We start from the raw sequence: 23,683 nt of genomic DNA on the forward strand, positions 1-23,683 counted from the left end.
TCTCTCTCTCTCTTTTTCTTGGTTAGCCTGGGTAGTGGTTCATTAATGTTACTGACTTTTTCAAATTAACCAGGTTTTGGTTTCATTGATTTTCTCTACTGGTTTCTTGTTTATTTATTTATTTTTATTTTTAATTTTTTTTTAAATTTCATTGATTTCTGATCTAATTCTGATTATTATTTTCTTCTGCCTGCTTGGATTTAATTTGCCCTTCTTTTTCAAGTTTTGTAAGGTAGAAGTTTAAGTGCTTTATTTTAGACCTTTCTTATTTTCCAATAAAGAATTCAATGCTATAAATTTCTATTTAAGAATGGCTTTCACTGCATCCCACAAAATTTGAAAAGTTATATTTTTATTTTCATTTAATTGAAAATATTTTGTAATTTTTTCTTGATATTTCTTTCTTGACCCATGCATTATATGAAGTGTTTTGTTTAATCTCCAATTACTTGGGGATTTTCCAGCTATTTTTTTGTTGTTGATTTCTAGTTTAATTCTATTGTGGTCTGAGAGAAGACAATATGTAACCTCTATTTTTCATTATTTGTTAAAGTGTGTTTTATGGCTCAGAATGTGGTCTATCTTGGTGAATGTTCCATGTACACTTGAGAAGAATGTGCATTCTGCTATTGTTGGGTAAATTAGTCTATAGATGTCAATTAAATGCAGTTATTGAAAATGTTGTTTTAGGTCAACTAGGTGCTATTAATTTTGTGCTTGATGGATGTACTCATTTCTGATAGAGGGTTGGTTAGTTTCAATTATAATAGTGGATTTATCTACTTCTAGCAGTTTTATCCATTTTCACCTCTTGCATACTTTTTAAGGGAAAGTAACTTTCACCATCATCTTTGTTATCACACAGTGTCTAAATCAAATTTATGTATCAAACACTAAAAGATATAGAACAGTAGTTCCCATACCATTTGTCTTGGAAATCTGGGGCACAAGGGATATGATGCTTAGGGATGAAAGAATCTGTGTGTGTGTGTATTTGTTTGTGTGTTTCCTATCAATGGACACTGAAAGCATAACAATTATCAATGACATCTTTTGAAAGGAAAAAATACATTGAGATCCACCTCTTTTTTTAAATGGCATTTACTGGCAAAAAAAAAAAAACAAAACAAGAAAGGGAAAGAAAGGAAAGAGAGAGAGAGAGAGAGAGAGAGAGAAGAAGAAGAAGAAGAAGAAGAAGAAGAAGAAGAAGAAGAAGAAGAAGAAGAAGAAGAAGAAGAAGAAGAAGAAGAAGAAGAAGAAAGGAAGGAAGGAAGGAAGGAAGGAAGGAAGGAAGGAAGGAAGGAAGGAAGGAAGGAAGGAAGGAAGGAAGGAAGGAAAGAAATGAGAGAGAAAATGGGATTTAGAATAAAGAATTGACCAGTTCCAATGCAACAGCCTCTTTTATGCAGCACACTTGTGATTTGTCCAATTCCTTTCTAGAACTGTTTTGCTTTTAGTATTGATGAAAAGGAATTGTCCTTCTATATTTTTGATGCTCTGTCCTTATATATTTTGATGTTTTGTCATTAAGCACATAATTTTAAGGATTGTTATGTCTTCTTAGAGAATTGACCCTTTATCATTACTTAAAGTCTTTCTTTATCCCTGATAACTATCTAAGATTGGAAGTGTTGTCTGTCTCAAATTAAAGTTAGTTTCACTTTCTTTGATTAGTATTAGCATAGTACATGTTTCTCCATCAATTTACTTTTAATCTATATGTGTCTTTATGTATAAAGTGGATTTCTTGTAGACAACATGGTTGGTTCTTCTGTTTTGATCTTTTCTGTCAATCTCTGTTGTTTAATTGGTGAATTTTGAGCATTGATATTCAAAGAGATTATTGATACAGTTGGATTAATATTCACTGTATTTGTTACTGTTTTCTATTTGTTACCCTTGTTCTTTGTTTCTCCTTTTATTTTCTATTTTTATCCATTTTGTGGTTTTAATTGAGCATTTTATTGGATTCCAACTTGTCTTCTTTGTTAGCATATTATTATAGTTACACTTCCTTAAAGCTTTATTTTTACTTGTCGCCCTAGAGACTGCAATATGTATTTACAACTAATCCAAAACAACTTTCAGATGACAATATAGATGGTCCCCAACTTATGATAGTTCCACTTCCAGGTTTTCAACTGAAAATGGTGTGAAAGTGATATACATTCCATATAAACTGTACTTCAAATTCTGAATTCTGATCTTTTCCTGACCTCGTCATATGTGGTACAACACTCTTGTGATACATCAGCTCCCAATTAGCCACACAAGCATGAGGATAAACAACCACTATTCTATAGTGTGCTGTGTTGCCAGTGTTTTGTTGATATTATGTTTTGTGTTTTTGCATCCCTTCATGTCTGCAGAATGCCCCTCTGTCTCTCCTGCTTCTGGTGAGAAGAAAGACGATGCAACTACTTACTCTTGAGATAAAACTCAAGATAATTGCCCAATTGTTAACTAATGTAAGTGTTCTGAGCCTGTTTAAGATAGACAAGGCTAAGCTATGATACTTGGTAGTTTAAGTGTATCAAAATCACTTTTGACTTACGATAGTTTCAACTTATGATGGGTTTATCAGGGTGTAACCCCATCATAAGTCGAGGAGCATCTGTATAGTATTTCACAGGTAATATGAGTACCTTATGATAAATTGATCTGCTTTCCTTCTTCCCATTCCTTGTATCATTGCTTTCATTTATTTCATTTATCCATAAGCATACATGAACATGTATATACAGATAGCCATTCATAATCAAATACATTGTTGCTATGATCATTTTGAATGAATTCTCTGTTAGTTCAATCAATAGTAAGGAAAAAAAAGTTTTTATTTACCTTTCCTTATTTTTTCTTTGATGCTTTTTTTATTTTTTCATGTAGATCTCAGTTTCTGACACATATCATATTCCTTCTCTTTAAAAAACTTCTTTAATTATTTCTTGCTAGGCAGGCCTACTGGAAATAAACATCCTCAATTTTCATTGGTCTGAGAAAGTCTTTATTTCTATTTTACTTTAGAAAGACAATTTCACAGGGTAGAAATTCTAGGTTGGTGAATTTTTCTCTTAACACTAAATATTTCACTTTATTCTCTCCTTACATGCATGGTTTCTGAGAAGTCTATGTAATTTTTATCTTTGTTTTTCTATAAGTAAGGTGTTTTTATTACCTTGCTTCTTTTCTTTATCTTTGATTGTCTTTAGTTTAAAAATAATATGCATACATGTAGTTTGTTTATTTGGCATTTATCCTTGCTGGTGTTCTATGAGCTTCCAAATTAATTTGGGTGAAATTAATTTGGGGAAATTCTCAGTCATTATTGTTTCAAATATTTTTTCTGTTCCTTTCTTATTCTTTCAGTATTCCCGTTGCATGTATGTTACACACTTTGTATTTGTCCCACAGCTCTTGAATATTCTTTCTTTTTTCTTCAAATTATTTTCTTTTTGCTTTTCATTTTAGGAGGTTTATATTAAGATAGGCACAAGCTGAAAGATTCTATCCTCAGCCCTGTTTACTTTACTAATAAGCCCATCAAAGACATTCTTTATTTTTGTTACAGGTTTTTGATCTGTAAAATTTATTTATTTTCTTATAATTTCCATCTCTCTTCTTATGTTGTCCAGCTGTTCTTATGTGCTGTCTATTTTATCCATTAGAGTCCTTAGCATATTAATCATACTTATTTTAAATTCTCAGTCTAATAATTCCAACATCTCTTCCATGTCTGAATCTTGTTCTGATGCTTGTTTTGGCTCTTCAAACTGTTTTGTTTTGTTTTCTCTAAGTATGTCTTGTAATTTTTTTCTTGATAGGTAGACATGCTGTAGTGGGTAAAAGGAACTTAGGTAAATAGGCATTTAGTCATGTGATGGTAATGTTTGGGGAGTGGGAAACATTCTATAATCCTATGAATAGATCTTAGTCTTTTAGTGAGATGGTAACTCTGGACTGTGAACTTCGCACTTTCTTTCTTTCTTTCTTTCTTTCTTTCTTTCTTTCTTTCTTTCTTTCTTTCTTTCTTTCTTTCTTTCTTTCTTTCTTTCTTTCTCTCTCTCTCTCTCTCTCTCTCTCTCTCTCTCTCTCTCTCTCTCTCTCTCTTTCTTTCTTTCTTCACCCCCCCCTCTTTCCTTCCTTCCTTTCTTCCTTCCTTCCTTCTTTCTCCCCCCCTCCTTTTTTTTTGACCCTAACCCTTTAGTTGAGACAGAATGGCTGGAGTGGGCTGGGGTTGGGTATATACCTTCCCCCAGCTCAGTCTGGATTTTCTAAAATCCCAGTAGTTTAAGCTCTTAAGCTACTTCTCCCAACCAGACTCATGATAGGATTTTTTTCATCTATATTCACTGTAAGAACTATTTCAGGCTCTTAGAGGTAAAACTCATAAAAGTGTGGAGCCCCTCTATGACTAAACATTTCCCTCTGGAGTTTTTAACTCTCAGAGTGGTCCATACTGAGCTTCCAGCAATTCATCAATTAAAATTCAGATTTTCCTACTCTGGCCTGGTCCACAGAAGTTTCAGCTCTTGAGTTTCTGCACTGGTGAGTTATGATTCTCTGTATTTCCCTGTTGGTCTATCCAGTTTTAAAAGCAGCACTTTGTCCTGTGACCTCACTTCTCTTACAGACCTAAGCAGATTTTTTTTTTTTTTCAGTTTGATCAGCATTTTCCTTTTTGTTAGAATGGACTAGCAACTTCCAAGCTTCTTACATGCTGGACTGAAAATTAATAATTTATTATTTAGCTTCGCATGTTTTTGAACTTTATAGAAAAGGTATCACAAAATACATATTTTCTGCCAGATGCCTTTTCACTCACCATTTTGTATTGAGATTCATTCATGTTTCTGAACATAGTAGGGGTTGATTTATTTGCAATGTTCTGAGATATTCCATATGTATAATTCGATTTATCAATTCTCCTGTCAATGGACATGTATGTTTAGTATTTTTTTTAGAGATTGTTTATATGAAAATTATTGTACATTTCTACATTTAAATGATCATGTAAAAAAGTTTCTTATGAAATTATGTTTTTATGTATATACGTATGTATGTATGTATGTATGTATCTAATTATCTGTCTGTACATCATGTATAATATCCAGAATGGAATTACTTGATTAAAAAGTATACACATCATAGCTTCTCTTGGCAATGACAAAATATATTCTAAATTACTTTCCATGGCTTTGGTAACACTTGGTATGATAAAACTTCATTTTTTTTCAATTTATTGGGGTGACAATTGTTAGTGAAATTACATTGATTTCAGGTGTACAATTCTGTAATACATCATCTATAAATCCCACTGTATATTCACCACCCAGAGTCAGTTCTCCTTCCATCACAATATATTTGATCCCCCTTACCCTGATCTCCCTCCCCCCACCTCCCTTAACCTCTGGTAACCACTAAACAATAGTCTCTGCCTATGAGTTTTTGTTTCTCATTTGTTTGCTTGTTCTTTTGTTGTTTTTGGTTTATATACCACATATCAGTGAAATCATAGGGTTCTCTGCTTTTTCTGTCTGACTTATTTCGCTTAGCATTATAATATCAAGATCCATCCATGTTTTCACAAATGTTCCTATATCATCTATTCTTACTGCCGAATAGTATTCCATTGTGTATATATACCACAACTTCTTTATCCATTCATCTATCGAAGGACATTTTGGTTGTTTCCATGTCTTGGCCACCGTAAACAAAGCTGCAGTGAACATTGGAGCACATGTGTCTTTATGTATAAATGTTTTCAAATTTTTTGGGTAGATACCCAGGGGAGGGATTGCTGGGTCATTTGGTAATTCTATTCCTAATTTTTTGAGGAACCTCCACATTGCCTTCCATAATGGCTGCACCAGTCTGCATTCCCACCAACAGTGTATGAGGGTTCCTTTTTCTTCACAGCTTCCCCAACGCTTGTTACTATTTGTCTTGTTGATGATAGCCATTCTGACTGGGGTGAGGTGATATCTCATTGTGGTTTTCATTTGCATTTCTCTGATGATTAGTGATGTTGAGCATTTTTTCATATGTCTATTTGCCATTTGTATGTCCTCTTTGGAGAAATATTTCTTCAGGTCCTCTGCCCATTTTTCAATTGGGTTGTTTGCTTTTTCGTTGTTGAGCTTCATGACTTCCTTGCATATTTTGGATATTAGCCCCTTATCGCAGGCACCGTTTGCAAAAATCTTATCCCATTCATTCGGTTGCCTCTTTATTTTGTCGATGGTTTCTTTTGCTGTGCAGAAGCTTTTAAGTTTCATATAGTCCCATTTGTTTATTTTAGCTTTTACTTCCATTGCCTTTGGAGTCAAATCCATAAAATGATCTTTGAACCCAAGGTCCATAAGTTTAGTACCTATGTTTTCTTCTATGCAGTTTATTGTGGCAGGTCTTATGCTTAAGTCCTTGATCCATTTTGAATTAATTTTGGTACATGGTGACAGATAGCAGTCCAGTTTCATGCTTTTGCACATGGTTATCCAATTCTGCCAGCACCATTTATTAAAGAGGCTGTCTTTCCTCCATTGTATGTTTTTAGCTTCTTTGTCAAAAATTATCTGTCTATATTTATGTGGTTTTATTTCTGTGTTCTCAATTCTAGTCCATTGGTCTATGTGTCTGTTTTTCTGCCAATAACATGCTGTTTTGATTATTGTAGCCCTGTAGTACAAGCTAAAGTCAGGGAGTGTGATACCTCCAGTATTGTTCTTTTTTTCTTAAGATTGCTTTGGCTATTCGGGGTCTTTTGTGGTTCCAAACAAATCTGATGATTTTTTGTTCTATTTCTTTAAAAAATGTCATTGGGATTTTGATGGGGATTGCATTAAATCTGTATATTGCTTTGGGTAATATGGCCATTTTAATTATGTTAATTCTTCCAATCCATGAGCATGGAATGTCTTTCCATTTCTTTGTGTCTTCTTCAATTTCTTTCAAACATGTCTTATAGTTTTCAGCATCTAGGTCCTTCACATCCTTGGTTAAGTTTATTCCTAGTTATTTTATTCTTTTTGCTGCAATTGCAAAAGGAATTGTTTTTTGTATTTCTTTTTCTGAGATTTCATTGTTAGTATGTAGGAATGTAATGGAGTTTTGTACGTTGATTTTGTAGCCAGCAACTTTACTGTATTCGTTGATTGTTTCTAACAGCTTTTTGGTGGAGTCTTTAGGGTTTTCTATATATAGCATCATGTCATATGCAAAGAGTGATAATTTAACTTCTTCATTCTTAAATTGGATGCCTTTTATTTCTTTCTCTTGCCTGATTGCTCTGGCAAGTACTTCCAACACTATGTTGAAAAGCAGAGGTGATAGGGGACAACCCTGTCGTGTTCCTGAACGTAGAACAAAGAACTTCAGTTTTTCACCATTAATTATGAGATTAGCTGAGGGCTTGTCATATATGGCCTTTATTATGTTAAGGTATTTTCCTTCTATACCTATTTTATTAAGTGTTTTAATCATAAATGGATGTTGTATCTTGTCAAATGCTTTTTCTGCATCAATTGATATAATCATATGATTTTTGTCCTTTATTTTGTTTATGTGATGTATCACATTGATAAATTTGCGGATGTTGAATCATCCTTGTGCCCAGGGGATGAACCCCACTTGGTTGTGATAAATAATCTTTTTAATGCATTGTTGCATTCGATTTGCTAGAATTTTGTTTAGGATGATTGCATCAGTATTCATCAGAGATATTGGTCTGTAGTTTCTTTTTTTGTGTTGTTCTGACCAGGTTTTGATAACAAGGTAACGTTGGCCTCATTAAATGAGTTAGCGAGTACTGTCTCTTCTTCAATTTTTTGGAAGAGTTTGAGCAGGATTGGTATTAGATCCTGTTTGAAGGTTTGATAGAATTCACTAGTGAAGCCATCTGGTCCTGGACTTTTGCTTTTGGGAAGGTTTTGAATAACTGATTCAATTTCGTTACTGGTGATAGGTCTGTTTAGATTTTCCAGTTCTTCATGGTTCAGCCTTGGAAGGCTATATGTTTCTAAGAACTTGTCCATTTCTTCTAGGTTATTGAATTTGGTGGTATATTGTTCTTCATAGTATTCTTGCATGATATTTTGCATTTCTGTGGTGTCCGTGATAACTTCCCGTTTTTCATTTCTGATTTTGTTAATTAGTGTCTTCTCTCTTTTTATCTTAGTGAGTCTAGCCAAGGGTTTGCCAATTTTGTTACTCTTTTCAAACAACCAGCTCTTTGTCACATTAATTTTTTCTATTGTCTTTTTGTTCTCTGTTTCATTTAGTTCTGCTCTGATTTTTGTTATTTCCTTTCTTCTGCTGACCTTGGGTTTCACTTGTTCTTCTTTTTCTAGTTCTTTAAGGTGTAACATGAGGTTATTTATTTGGGATTTTTCTTGTTTCTTGAGATAGGCCTGTAATGATATAAATTTCCCTTTTAAAACTGCTTTTGCTGCATTCCAAAAATTTTAGTAGGATGTGTTTTCATTGTCATTTGTTTCCATGTATCTTTTGATTTCTCCTCTAATTTCTTCTTTGACCCAGTCATTCTTTAAAAGTATGTTGTTTAATCTCCATGTATTTGTATTTTTTCCTGCTTTCTTTTTGCAGTTGATATCCAATTTCAAAGACTTGTGATCAGAGAATATGCTTGGTATGATTTCAATCTTCTTAAATTTGCAGAGGCTGCTTTTATGTCCCAATATATGGTCTATCCTTGAGAATGTTTCACGTACACTCGAAAAGAATGTATAGTCTGATGTTTTAGGCTGAAGTGCTCTATATATGTCAATTATGTCCATTTCATCTAATGTGTCATTTAGGGCTGCTATTTCATTATTTATTTTCAAACTTCATTTTTGATGATTTGGTGGGGAGAAAAACAATGTCTTACAGTGGTTTTAATTTGCATCTTTTTTATTACTAGTGAGTTTTGCCAATCGCATTTTCTTTTCATAAATGCCTACTTATGTAATTTGCTCTTTTTCTTTTACTCATTAATTTATAGAAATTCTTTGTAATTATAATCATTAATCATTTGTCAATAATATATACTACAAATATCATCTTTCAGTTAATGGGGTTTCTTTTATATTTTGTTATTGTTGTCTTTGATCAACAGATTTTAATGTATTCAAAGGTATTAAAGTTTTTCTTTATGATTTTTCCTTTTCCCTTTATATTTAAGAAATCTTTGTGTACCATAAAGTATTAAAGTAGAATACATTTTCTTCCAAAAGTATTAATAATTTGAATTTTACTCATACATTTAAGCCTTAATCCACCTAGAACTGATTTTTATAGATGAAATGAATTTTGTGTTGTTTTCCTTTGTATGAGTGTATATGCTCAAGTATTATTTGTTGAACAATTCATTCTTTCTCCACTGACCTATAATGCCACAGATATTCTATGTGAAGTTTTTTTCATATGCATAAATTTGCTTTCAAGCTCTCTATTCTCCTCCATTGGTCTATTTGCCTACCCCTACACTAATATTATATTACTATTAATTAATTGAATTTCTTGATGTCATGCATGGTATCTCCAACTTTTCCTCCTCTTTCTTCTCCCCCTTCCTTTTTCCATCTCTTTTTTTGTCCTCCTCCTCCTCTTCTTCCTTCTTCCCATTCTTCCTCCTCCTCCTGCTCCTCCTCCTCCTCCTCCTCTTTCTTCTAATTTTTCTTCAGATGTCCTGACTTTTCTTTTATACATTTTAGAATATATGTAAATCCATAAAACTTGCCTTTTGGTATATTTTATTGGACTTTAATTCCATCTAAGATACAATTTGCAGAGAAGTGGCATCTTAATTATAGTAAGATTTCCCATTCAAACATTGTTGTATCAATCTACTTTTTCCTGAGATCTTCTCTAATGTTTTGAAAATAAAAGTCTGCAACTACTCTATAAAGATCTTACAAGATTTTAATTATATTTATTGATAGATATTTTATTACAGTTGTTGCATGAGAAACAACCAAAAACTCGTGTCTTAAAACAACAATTTGTAATCACTCATTACAGTTCTATGGATTGGGTGGGCTCAGCAAGCAATTTGTTCTTATTTGGGTTCTCTCATACAATATTAATTAGATAATCAGATAGTGACTGTGGCTGGAGTTACCTGAAAGCTGAACTGTGTAGAACTGTGATTTGTTTGATTTTTTAAAAATTAATTGTGCACAAGACTCTTGAGTTGAAACTATTTGGCCATGTTTTATTGCTTATTTTAAGGATTATTGGCCGTATTCTGAGCCATTGGAATATAGGTCTGGGATACTAGGAGCCATCTTTTTCACCACCTAGAAAGAGCTTATCTGAAATATGACCCAATCATTCAGTCAGAAGCAGAATCCAGACATTGCAAGATAGCCAGAGCCCTGACAACATCATTTCATACCAAAAGTAATATATTCTATAACCCACTTCACACTAGGTTAAACAAAGGAACAACAACAAAACAGCAAAATTCATTAAAAAAAAAAGTGGCTGGCTGATGATCCTAACAGTTGGCTAGATGCTCCGCTGGAGCTACAAAATAGAGCCTCTGTACACCCTCTCTATGTAGTCTCCCAGTGCACTTGGACTTTTTCCTATTGTGTAGGGACTTTGTTCCAAAGACAATGTCCTATAACCATGTATAGTAACAGCAAGTGTTCTAAGAGAAGGTAAAAGCTACATTGACCTTTGTCATCTAGCCTTGAAAGATACATAGCATCACTTCTGTTGTGCTCTATTCACAGAAGCAATCATAAGCTGCTTCATGTAATAAAAGAGTATTAAAGTATTTTGGAGCCATATTGTAAAAGTGTCACACTTGGTAATTTTTTCTCTTTTTTGTTGCTATTAAAAATAACAATGGTATTTTTAATTACCTACATTTGCTATTGAGTGTATAAAAGTGCAGCTGACTTTGAATATTAATTGCATATCCAGAAACTTCCCTAACTTATTAATTTATATAATTTATTTACAGGTTCTTTGGAATTTCTTATGTACACAATCATATTGTCTGCAAATAAGAAATTTTTGGCTTCCTTTGCAATCCTTACATATTAAGGTGCCATTATTATTATTATTATTATTATTATTATTATTTTATCCTACATATCCTACATTAATCTCCAGAATAATGCTGAACAGAAATTGTAATTGTGGGCATCCTAGTCTGTTCCTGATTTTGACAGGAATGTTTTCAGATAAGGAAGATTCCTTTATTTGCAATTTAATGTTTTCTTTGTTGTGAGTAGGCATTAAGTTTTATTCAACGCTCATTCTACATCCATTGAGGTAATTCTATTTTTTCCTACTCTATTATGATAGTGCATTTAATTAACAGATTTTCTTAAGTTGAGCCATTTTAGTGTTTTTGAGATAAACCCAATGAGGTCATGTTGTCATGATATATATTTATTGTCATATTTTGCTTAGATTTTTGCATCTATATTCTTGATTATGATTGACTTGTAATTTTTTTTTTAATCTTATATTTTTTGCCTGGATTTGGTACCAAGACTATATTGATTTTAACAAATAGAGAGAGTTCTGTTTCTTTCTTTTCTTTTTCTCTTCTCTCTGTTTTTCCCTTGAATATATAATAGAATCCATCTGTAAAAATAACTGATTATAGTGCTTTCAGTATAAGGATATTTTAAATTGAGGATCCATTTTTTAAAAATGGATCAAGCAAGTAAGGTTTTATAGTTCTTCTTGAATCAGTCTGGGTAATTGATGTTTTTCTAGGGATTTGTGCATTTAACCTAAGATTTAAAATTTATTTTCATAAGGATATTCTTAAAATTCTCTTACAGACTAAATCTCTTCTGCCTGACTGAAATGTCTTTTTAGTTCTTGATATTACTTGTGTTTTTTTCCTCCTCAATCAATCCTGTCAGATGTTTGTCAAGTTTATTATTCTTTTTGAAGAACTAATTTTCTTTCTATATTGTTAAGTTCTGCTCTTGGTTTATTATTTTACTTCTGCTTGCTTTCTTGGTGCATTTATTCTTTTTCTTTTCCCTAACACTTTAAAGAAAATGTTTGACATATTAACATTATTTTTCTTCTTTCTTAGTACAAGAATTTTAGCTTTTAAATTTAATACTAAGTACTCTTTTAACATGATCCCATGAGTATTTATATTTAATATTTTTCTTATTTAGTTCTCAATGTTAAATATCAACTATAATTTCTTTATTGATCCATGATTATTCAAAATTTTGTCTTACACATTTCTAATTTATGGGATTTGAAAATTTATTATTCTTAATTATGTTGGGATCAGAAAATGTGTTCTGTGTGATACATAAATCTTTGAAATTTTTTGAGACTTGCTTATAGCATAGTATGTCTTTAAATGTTCCTAAATTTTCAAAAGAGTTTTTGAAAGTATTCTTCAATATTGTATGTAATATGCTGTAACCTCCTATTAGGTAAAGTTTCTGAACTATGTTTTTCAAATCTCCTTACCTCTGTTAAACCATGAATTTTGGAGAGTGTTGTATTAAAATATTCCACTATAATGGGATTTTTCATTATAATTTTGTCAAGTTTTGCTGCATATATTTTGAAGTTTAGTTTAATATTATGTTTCCAGTCTATCCATAAGGATTTCTATATTAATATTAAATAGAAAGTTTGATAATTTTATCTTAAACTTGAAACCCTGGGATTGAAACTTACTTAAGTTTATCTTGGGTTTTATTGCAATTCATTGAAACATTTACACTTACGAGTTTGTATTCTGCAGAGAGGAAAAATATAGTCTTAAACAGGTCTACATTTGCATGAGATTACAGAAATATGGAACTTTTTATTTTATAAAAGTCTTCACCATTCATCAGATATGATGGATTTAACAATTAGTATCTGAAAACTCTCCTTAACCCTCCCTGTCTTATCCAAAGGTATTGTATTATTTCTCACAAAAAAGAGGTAGGGTACCCAGTAATATATGATTAGTAGTTTATTAATTTTATCAAGAATTCAGATTATTTTCATTGAGTCTCCATTCCATTTGTCCCCACTTTTGGCTTTATCCTATAATTGGTTTCCTCTTGTGAGCATAAATGGCTGTAACACGTATCATTTGGAGACAATAATGACAAGTGGGAGCAAGGGGGCTTACCCTTATATCTCTTGTGTAAGTAAGAAATGACAACTTCTTGAGCTGAAAAGATTTTTTTATGTGGCTCATTGGCCTGATTTTGGTCACATGATTTTTCCTGTACAAATTCTTGGCAAGGGTATGTTTAAGACCACTGGATTTCTTAGACTCCTCTCGACCCACTAGATCTGATAATGGGGTCAGCTTCCTTGGAAATATGGCTATGTGGAGGAAGGATAAATATCTTAAACACATTTTCTTAGGGATCAGAGAAAATGTTTGTAGGTAACCAAAAGAGCCTGCTACACTCTGATTTCATTTATTGAAACTCCATGTTTTTACTAGTCATTATAGAATATCAATGGATACATTTGTACAGTTAATACGATTGAGTTGAGATTAAGACACAGGTACTATGTTGTTAATATTTGCTTTTGGTGCAGCATAGCATAATAGTAGCAATCTCATCTGGTTGTTATAAGGATTAAAGGAAATAATGTATATAAACATTTTTTAAAATATCTGGTATATTTTAAATACTCAATATATAAAATTAATAATATTTTATTACACATGATTTTGCCCCCCAATAGGATTTCAGTATGCATTACTGACTGAAAAATGGTATTAGGATGGTGTAAAAGTAATTGCAATTTTTGCAATTATTTTAAACCTTTTAAACAACAATTACTTTTGCACCAACCTGATTAAAAAAAAAAAATGAAGAAGAAGAAGGAAGAGGAGCAGGGGGAGGAGGAGGAGCTAAAAAAAGAGAAAAGAAAACACATAGTATAATATCAGCAAGTAACATCAAAAAAAAAAAGGAAAACAATACAACTGCATCTGGGCACTCTCTGACTACCAACAAAAACAGAGACTGACCCTCTGGAAGACTGTTTCTGTAAAGTAAGGTATCAATGATACCTACAGATTAAAATAAAGTATGTTTTTACAAAGATCACCTACACAAGAGAAGACAAGCCACTGTGAGAGTCAAGCGACAAAAGAAACAATATATTTAGATTCCCATGTCTGCAGAATGGCCATAACAGACTTAGCACTGTATAAAACAGCATGAATTGATACAGGGAAAGAGTCACAGTAGAATGGAGCCCAGAAACAGACTGATGCATATATGGAAATTTGATATGAGTTAGCACGGCACATTAGTGTAGAAAGGAAGGTTGCTTAATAAATCAAGCACTCAGAATCAGTATCCCAGTCGGGGGAAAAATGAAAATGGATCTCTAGTTTGCACACATCATGTACATATATCCACCTTGAATAGGTTGACAATTTAAATGTTAAAAGCAAACTTGAAAGCTTTTAGAAAAAAAATTAGGGAGAATAGAATAGCTTTCTGAATTAAAGGCAAGAAAGAAAGTTTGCTTATATTACCCTCTCTCTTCCTGCTGTCTCCTCACTATTATAGTCTTCTGGGAATCTTAAAAATTGCTCAGGCTCTGTACAAAAAAAAAAAAGTTTGCTGAAATAAAAAACAAACAAACAAACCACACCAATCTAAAGAAAGTGATTTAAAAGTTTGATTACACTAAAATTAAGATTTTGTTTTCATACAAAGACAATGTAAAGAAAATTCAAAACAAATTAAAAGTTTAGGAGATATGCTTGTCACACATAAAATCAACAATAAAAATATATGAAGAATTCTTAAGTAATAATAAACAACAAAATGTTTACAAAAATTTACAAAAGGTATGAGCATCCATTACACTTAAGAGGAACATGGAATGTCAAAAACTCATAGAGCTGCTCAACTTCATTAATAATAAAGAAAATACAACTTGAGAAGGCAATTTCAATTTGAGTAACAAAAATGAGTAAGTCTGGCAAGTATTGGCTAGAACACACACATGTCAAGAATTTCTTTTGCATTGATGGCGGGAATATAAACTGGTACAACCACTTTGGAAAACAATGTAAAGTTGAATTTTGCATTTTTTTAAATCTAGTAATTTCACTCCAAAGTTCAATTTCCCCCAAGGAAAATTTTTGCATGTATACACCAGAAAACACGTACAAAACAGCACAGATTGTAAAGAAAAAAATAAATTGGAAATAATCCAAATGTTCATTGGAAGAAAATATATAAATTGTGGTATGTTTTTATAATGGGCTATTTTCAGCTACATACAACAACATGGATAAAGATTAATATCATTTTGTTGAATCAATCAAGCAAATCTCAAGACAGCATACAATTTGATGACATTATTGTTTGAAGTTCAAAACTAGGTAGAACATGAAATATATGCAGTAACTCATCTACATTAAAAAATAAGAAGGTGACATAAAATATTGGTATTGGTTATTTTGAAAGAGTAGGTAGAGAAGGGACATGGTTTTGGGAGAAGCATTAGGGATAATGTAAGTTTTTGATAATACTTTAGTTCTTGATTTAGATGGTGATATTGGAGTGCTTATTATAGAATTAAAAATAAGGACATTAGGAAACAAACTCATAAATTATATAAAGAAAGGTCAGACATGTAAAATGATGGTATATTGCAAATAAAGGATTATTCCTTTCATGAAGTCTAGTTAATAAGAAAGTAAAAATTAAATGATAAGCATTTACATAAGAAATGGTTTTGAAGGAAGGAAAGTGTAGTGTCCAGAATACGCATTGGAAGCACAGATCTAGGAATCTCTCATTTCTTCATGAATAGGCCTGCCTGGGTGAGAGGTCAGTACTGATTGCACTAACTACACCATGAAATGAGATTTTTGCCAATCTGTTTGATCAAATATTACATTCAGAATAGTATGGTAATGATTGTGCATCTCAGAGAATAGAATCAGTAATATCAGTAAACTATCATTTTTATGGCTAATCATTTTGTCTGAAATTTAAAATTTAAATTTAAATGCCCAGTAACTAAGCAATATGAATCTTTAAACAACACGATAATTTCGTGATTGTCAAAAAAATTTTGACATTGACAGATGATACCAATATAAGAAACTGACACACACACACACACACACACACACACACACGGCACACTGGGTACTCAAAAGTTGCAATTCTTTCAAATCAAGTGAAGTCAATAAAGTTTATGTAAATAGTGCAAGAAAAACAATTGAAACTTATGTCAAATGAAATTGGGATCATATTTTAAAGTTGACATTAGCTTAGCTGTGAGGGTACAAGACACAGAAAAAAGAGGGAAACTGAAAAAACAAAAGAACATAATTACAATCAGATTCCAGATGGCTATGCCATAAAAGATGGAATAATGTTCTACGAGGTTGAACAATTAAGTTCATGAACTCCTCTTAGAAAAAGTGCTACATACCTCATTGCTGAATATCACTATGGTCACCTTCAAACTACTCCCCTTGGGAAGCTATGCACTGATGCCAGCACCTAGTTCACCTTTCAAAGTAATTTTGGAAATTTTTTTCTGGAATGGTCATCAGAGCTGTCATCATATTACCCTTGATGTCCTGAATGTCATTAAAATGTCTTACTTTCAATATTTCCTTTATTTTCGGTAAAGAAAGAAGTCATTGGGGGCCAGATCAGGTGAGTAGGTAGGGTGTTCCAATACAGTTATTTGTTTACTGGCTCAAAGCTCCCTCACAGACAGTGCTCTGTTAGCTGGTGCATCGTCGTGATGCAAGAGTTATGCATTGTTGGCAAAAAGTTCAGGTCATCTAACTTTTTCACACAGCATTTTCTTTTTTTTTTTTTTCTCTTTTTTTATTTATTAGTTTCAGGTGTACAAGACAAGGTAATACTTAGACGTTCATCATTTATATCCTTCACACTGTGAACCCCCCTCCCCCCATCCAATATCCCTCCGACCTCACACTGAACCATCACATTATATATATAAAATTATAGTTGGCATTCATTAATGTTTAGCTTCTGGTGTACAATGCCATGATCAGGTATCCACAGTATCCCTGAGGTGGTCTCCCAAATAGGACGCATGTCCATTGGATACCCAACAAAATCTTTACAACATTATTGAATACCTTCCCCAAATTAATTTTCAAAAAAACCCTGAGGCCATCTTGTGGTTACCAGCTGCTTCCAAATCCCTTCACCTTTCCCTTTATCCCCAACCCCGCCCCCCCCACACCCATCTAACAACTCTCGGTTTTTTCTTTGTGTCCCCAAAACTGTTTCTGATTAGTTCATTCACATAGTCTTTTCTTTAGATTCCATATATAAGTGAGATCATATGGTACTTGTCTTTCTCTTTCTGACTTATTTCACTTAACATAATGTTCTCTAGATCCATCCATGTTGCTGCAAATGATAAGATTTCTTTCTTCTTTATGGCTGCGTAATACTCCATTGTATAAATGTACCACAGCTTCTTAATCCAGTCATCTACCGATGGGCATTTCGGTTGTTTCCATATCTTGGCTATTGTCACACAGCATTTTCAGCACTTCTAAATAGTTAAGTTGGTTAACTTTTCAGCACTTCTAAATAGTTAAGTTGGTTAACTGTTTGTCCAGTTGGTACAAATTCATAATGAATAATCCCTCTGATTATCAAAAAAGGTAGCAGCAACATCGTTACAAGTCATAACCTTAATTGTCAGATCTTGTGTAAAAATACAGATCTTGTGTAAATTGTGCAAAGGTACATTTTAGGAATTCTTTCAGGACAGACTCTAAACTTCAGTTTATTCTCTTTTGGCAGTCTATTGAAAAAATCTTGGGGTCCAAAAGAGGAGTTCTTTTAACATTGATTGAAAGACAGTAAGTACACTTTGATTTATTCTTTGAATGAAGTGGTACAGGGTTACTTACATTGCAATGACGTTTCAATTTAAGTAAATTCTATAATAATAATAATAATAATTTTGAAGCTAAATACATTGTAATGATGTTTCAAATACAGGGTCACATACAGGGTCACTTACATTGCAATGATGTTTCAATTTAAGTAAATTCTATAATGATAATAATAATAATAATAATAATAATTCTGAAGCTAAACACATTGTAATGATGTTTCAAACTACTTACCTTCAGAAAACAAAGTATTAATAAAACAAAACCAAATTTTTTCATTGGATAATGGATGAACAATGACTGATTTGAATTAAATGTCATTTTTAAAAGACCATGCATTTAAATGCAAATTTCATTTGCAATTTCAGAAAATCATACCTTAGGACATAAAACTAATTTTGAGTAACGAGATCAATGCCTAGATCTGCTCCAATTTTCGCATCATGTTTTGAGGACTACGGTGCACATAATAGGTATGCAAATGGCAAACATTTTCTAATACTTTCTAAATTAAGCCAGAATATTCACTGAGGAAAGATACCCAAAATTATGCCAGGCAAGGACATAAAGTGCAGGGGTCACATACTAGTGACCCGAGGACAAAATTCAGCCCCTCCCCCACAAAAGGAAGATAGAAACCTTAGATAGGCATTCTCTCTTTCCTCCTCAGGCTCACTAATTTAAGTCACCCTGAGGGCGTTTGAGTTTTGTGCCTCCTGGTGTTTCAGGCTACTGCTGAGGAAGTTCATTAGCTGTATCTCTTCAGTCTTTACTGCAAGGGCCTCTGATACTGTGATCAGATTTTATTACCATGTCTGGAAAATTCTCAGTCTTTTCGTTAATAAAATAAAAGATGGTTTTTGGTTTTTATTTTACTACAGACATTTTAATATGCAGTCAAGAGTTCCCAATGATTTATAATTTCCAAGGTTAAATTTCTTCACCAAACCTAACTTTCTTACAGCATTTTTCATGGACGGTTGAAACATTTAGATTTGCTTTGACTGAGAGCAATCCATCTTTTTTTGAAAAAAATAGAAGAAAACTAATTTAATGATCTTATTCTCATTGATTGAGTCATGGAACAAAGATTGTTACAAAGTCATGGTAGAAAGATTTTTTGAAATATAAACTCCAATTTTAATAAACTATAAACTTCTTGACTGCATAGGAATAAACTAACTTTGAAGCTCTGAGAAAAGAAAAAGTTTATTTGTGATCTGTGAGCTATATGTGTATGCAAATTTATGTTGAAATGAAATTTTTTTTGTAATATAAATCAATACCATGATTTCACATATTTTTTCAACATTAACCAATATAAAAATTGTAATTGTAATTGACAGCATTATATAAATCTATTCCAAAACTATAAGAAAAATTTGAAGGACACTTTTTGTTATAAATAACTTTAATCACTTAAATTATTCAATTTATGTATTACCCCTTTGAGTTCAATTTTAATAACATCAAGTAGACAAAAGAATGAATTTACTTCATTTTAATAATTGTACTTTTGAAACGGATAAATGTTTACTTCAAAGTCAAATCAATTCCTTTTTTAATAATATTTTTATTTTTCAATTACAATTGACATACAATATTATATTAGTTTTAGGTGTCCTACATAGTGATTAGACATTTACATAACTTACACAATGATTGCCTCGATAAACCTAGTTCCCATCTGACACCATAATAGTTATTAAAATATTATTCACTATATTACCTATGCTATATTTTATATCCCCATAGTGCTACTATTTTGTAACACCAATTTTGTACCTATTACTCCCTTCCCCACACTTCATCCATTCCCTCAACCCCCCTCCCAGCTGGCAACCATCAAAATGTTCTTTGTATCTATGAGTTTGTTTCTGTTTGGTTTGTTTATTTTGTTTTTTTAGATTCCACATATAAGTGAAATCATACAGTATTTGTCTTTGAGTTTTTGTTTTACTTTGCATAATAACCTGTAGGTCCACCCATGTTGTTGCAGATGTCAAGATTTCATTCTTTTAATGGCTGAGTTGTGTTCCATTGTACATATGTACCACTTTTTTATTCATTTATTGATGGACACTTAGGTTTCTTCCAAATCTTGGCTATTGTGGATAATGCTTCAATGAACACATGGATGCACATGTCCTTATGAAGTTGTATTTTGGGCTTATTTGGATAAATACCCAGGAGTGGGATAAGTGGGTCTTTCTTGTCTCTGTTACAGCCTTTATTTTAATGTCTATTTTGTCTGGTATAACTACCGTGTTTCCCCAAAAATAAGACAGGTTCTTACGTTCATTTTTGCTCCAAAAGACACATTAGGGCTTATGTTCAGGGGATGTCATCCTGAAAAAAAATGCTAGGGCTTATTTTCTGGTTAGGTCTTGTTTTCGGGGGAACAAGGTATCACTACTTCAGTTTTTTTGTTTGTTTGTTTGTTTGTCTGTTTCCATTTTTATGAAATAGCTTTTTCCGTCCCTTTACTTTTGGCCTCTGTGTTTTTCCATTTGAAATAAAAACAAGCACATGTAAGGGTCTTGTTTCCTTATCCATTCAGCCACTCTGTCTTTTAGTCCATTTATGTTTAAAGGAATTGTTAATAGATATGTAGTTATTGCCATTTAATTATTCAGATTTATGTACCCCCCAACACACACTTTTCTTATTAAAGAAGTCCCTTTAATATTTCTTATAATATTGGCTTGGTGGTGAGAAACTCTTTAGTTTTTTCTTGTCTGAGAAGATCATTATCTGTTATTTGATAGTAAATGATAGCCTTATTGGGTAGAGTTATCTTGCTTGGAGGTCCTTGCTTTCTATCACTTTGAACATTTCATGCCAATGTCTCTCTCTCTTTTTTTTTAAATTTATTGGGCTGATAATTGTTAGTAAAATTACATAGATTTCAGGTGTAGAATTCTGTATTATATCATTTCTAAATCCCATTGTGTGTTCACCACCCAGAGTCAGTTCTCTTTCCATCACCATGTATTTGATCCCCGTTACCCTCATCTCCCACCCCCAACTCTCCTTACCCTCTGGTAACCACTAAACTATTATCTGTGTCTATGAGTTTTGTTTCTCATTTGTTTGTCTTGTTCTTTTGTTGTTTTTGGTTTATATACCACATATCAGTGAAATCATATGGTTTTCTGCTTTTTCTGTCTGACTTATTTCGCTTAGCATTATACTCTCAAGATCCATCCATGTTGTCACAAATGTTCCTATATCATCTTTTCTTATCACCAAATAATATTCCATTGTGTACATATACCACAACTTCTTTATCCATTCATCTATCGAAGGACATTTTGGTTGTTTCCATGTCTTGGCCACCGTAAACAAACCTAAGCTGCAATGAACATTGGAACACAAGTGTCTTTATGTATAAATGTTTTCGGATTTTTTGGGTAGATACCCAGGAGAGAAATTGCTGGGTCACATGGTAATTCTATTCGTAATTTTTTTGAGGAACCTCCACACTGCCTTCCATAGCGGCTGCACCAGTCTGCATTCCCACCAACAGTGTATGAGGGTTCCTTTTTCTCCAAGCCTCTCCAACACTTGTTACCATTTGTCTTGTTGATGATAGCCATTCTGACTGGGGTGAGGTGACATCTCATTGTGGTTTTTATTTGCATTTCTCTGATGATTTGTGATGTTGAGCATTTTTTCACATGTCTATTTGCCATTTGTATGTCCTCTTTGGAGAAATATTTCTTCAGGTCCTCTGCCTATTTTTCAATTGGGTTGTCTGATTTTTGGTTGTTCAGTTTCATGAGTTCCTTGTATATTTTGGATATTAGCCCCTTATCAGAGGCACTGTTTGCAAAAATCTTCTCCCATTCAGTTGGTTGTCTCTTTATTTTGTCGATGTTTTTTTTTTGCTGTGCAGAAGCTTTTAAGTTTCACATAGTCCCATTTTATCTCCATGTATTTGTGTTTTTTCCTGCTTTCTTTTTGCAGTTGATATCCAATTTCAAAGCCTGTAATCAGGGAATACGCTTGGTATGATTTCAATCTTCTTAAATTTGCTGAGGTTCATCTTATGTCCCAATATATGGCCTATGCTTGAGAATGTTCCACGTACATTAGAAAAAAATGTATAGTCTGATGCTTTAGGATGAAGTGCTCTATATATGTCAATTATGTACATTTCATCTAATGTGTCATTTAGGGCTGCTATTTCATTATTTATTTTCTGTTTGGATGATCTATTGATAGCTGTCAATGATGTACTTAAGTCCTCTAGTATAATTGTGTTTTGGTCAATTTCTCCCTTTAGTTTTGTTAGTAGTTGCTTGGTATATTTCGGTGCTCCCTGATTGGGGGCATAAATATTGATGACTGTTATGTCTTCTTGTTTTATAGTCCCCTTTATCATTATGAAATGTCCATCTTTGTCTCTTGTTGTCTTTTTCACCCTGAAGTCTGTTTCATCTGGTATTATGGCTACACCTGATTTTCTATGGGTACCATTTGCTTGGAGTGTCAATTTCCACCATTTCACTTTGAGTCTATGCTTGTCCTTGTAGCTGAGATGTGTCTCTTGGAGACAGCATATGGTTGGGTTTAGTTTTTTGATCCAATCTGTGCCTTTTTATTGGTGAGTTCAGTCCATTTACATTTAGGGTGATTATTGATATGTGAGGATTTCCTATCATTCTATCTTTAGTTTTCTGGTAAGGCTATGTCTCCATTGTTTCTTTGCCTTTTTGTTGTTTTCTATTATTTCTGTGTAGTGGTATTCTATGATGTTTCCTTCTGTTTCTTCTTTTATTACAGTATATATTTCAGTTCTGGATTTTTTTGAGTGGTTACTGTTAAGTTTATGTAAAAATGGTTTAATATTTAGAGTATTCCATTTTCTTCAGCACGCTTACTTTCTCCATTCCCATATTCCAGTTCAGGCCTTACTCTCCCCCTTTTTATGTTTTGGTTGCCACAGATTGTCCCTATTGATGGCGGTCGAATAGCCTCCTTTAGTATTCCTTGTAGTGCAGGTTGTGTATTAGAAAATTCCCTCAGCTTCTGTATGTCTGGAAAGGTCTTTATTCCTCTTTCATATCTAAAAGATATCTTTGTTGGATATATTATTCTTGGCTCATAATTTCTCTCTTTCAATAGTTTGAATATTTGTTTCCACTCCCTCCTGGCTTGTAGAGTTTCTTCTGAAAAATCTGATGATAATCTAATGGGCTTTCCTTTGTATGTTACCGTCTTCTTTTCCCTGGCTGCCTTGAGGATTCTTTCTTTGTTGTTGATTTTTGACAGCTTCAATACAATGTGCTTTGGAGAAGGCCTGTTGGGATTGAGGTACTTAAGTATTCTATTTGCTTCTTGGATTCGAAGATCCAGTTCTTTCCACAAGTTTGGGAAGTTCTCATCAACTATTTGTTTGAATATACTCTCTGTTCCCTTCTCTCTGTCTTCTCCCTCTGGTATGCCCATTATTCTTATTCTTTCTGATGGAGTCAGAAAGTTCTTCTAGAGTTCTTTCATTTCTTTTAAGTCTCAAGTCTCTTTCTTCTTTCATCCATGTCATTCCAGGTTTCTATCTTCGATGTCACTGATTCTTTCCTCCATCTGGTCAACTCTACTACCATATCTTTAAGTTCCTTTTCTGGAGACCTTTCACTTTCTTTCTGAGCTGTCTTGTTGCCTTGGTTATTCATGGGAATTAATGATTTATTATTTCTCTTTTTAAACATCTACAGTAGTGGGTTCTGCAACAGGTTGATAGGAAGAGGTCTTTCCTTTGTTTTCCAGTACTTGTTGTTAGAATGTTTTGTTTTCTCCTCG

The sequence above is a fragment of the Rhinolophus hipposideros genome (genome assembly GCF_964194185.1).
Source record: "Rhinolophus hipposideros genome assembly, chromosome: 1".
In the NCBI taxonomy this organism is placed as follows: domain Eukaryota; kingdom Metazoa; phylum Chordata; class Mammalia; order Chiroptera; family Rhinolophidae; genus Rhinolophus; species Rhinolophus hipposideros.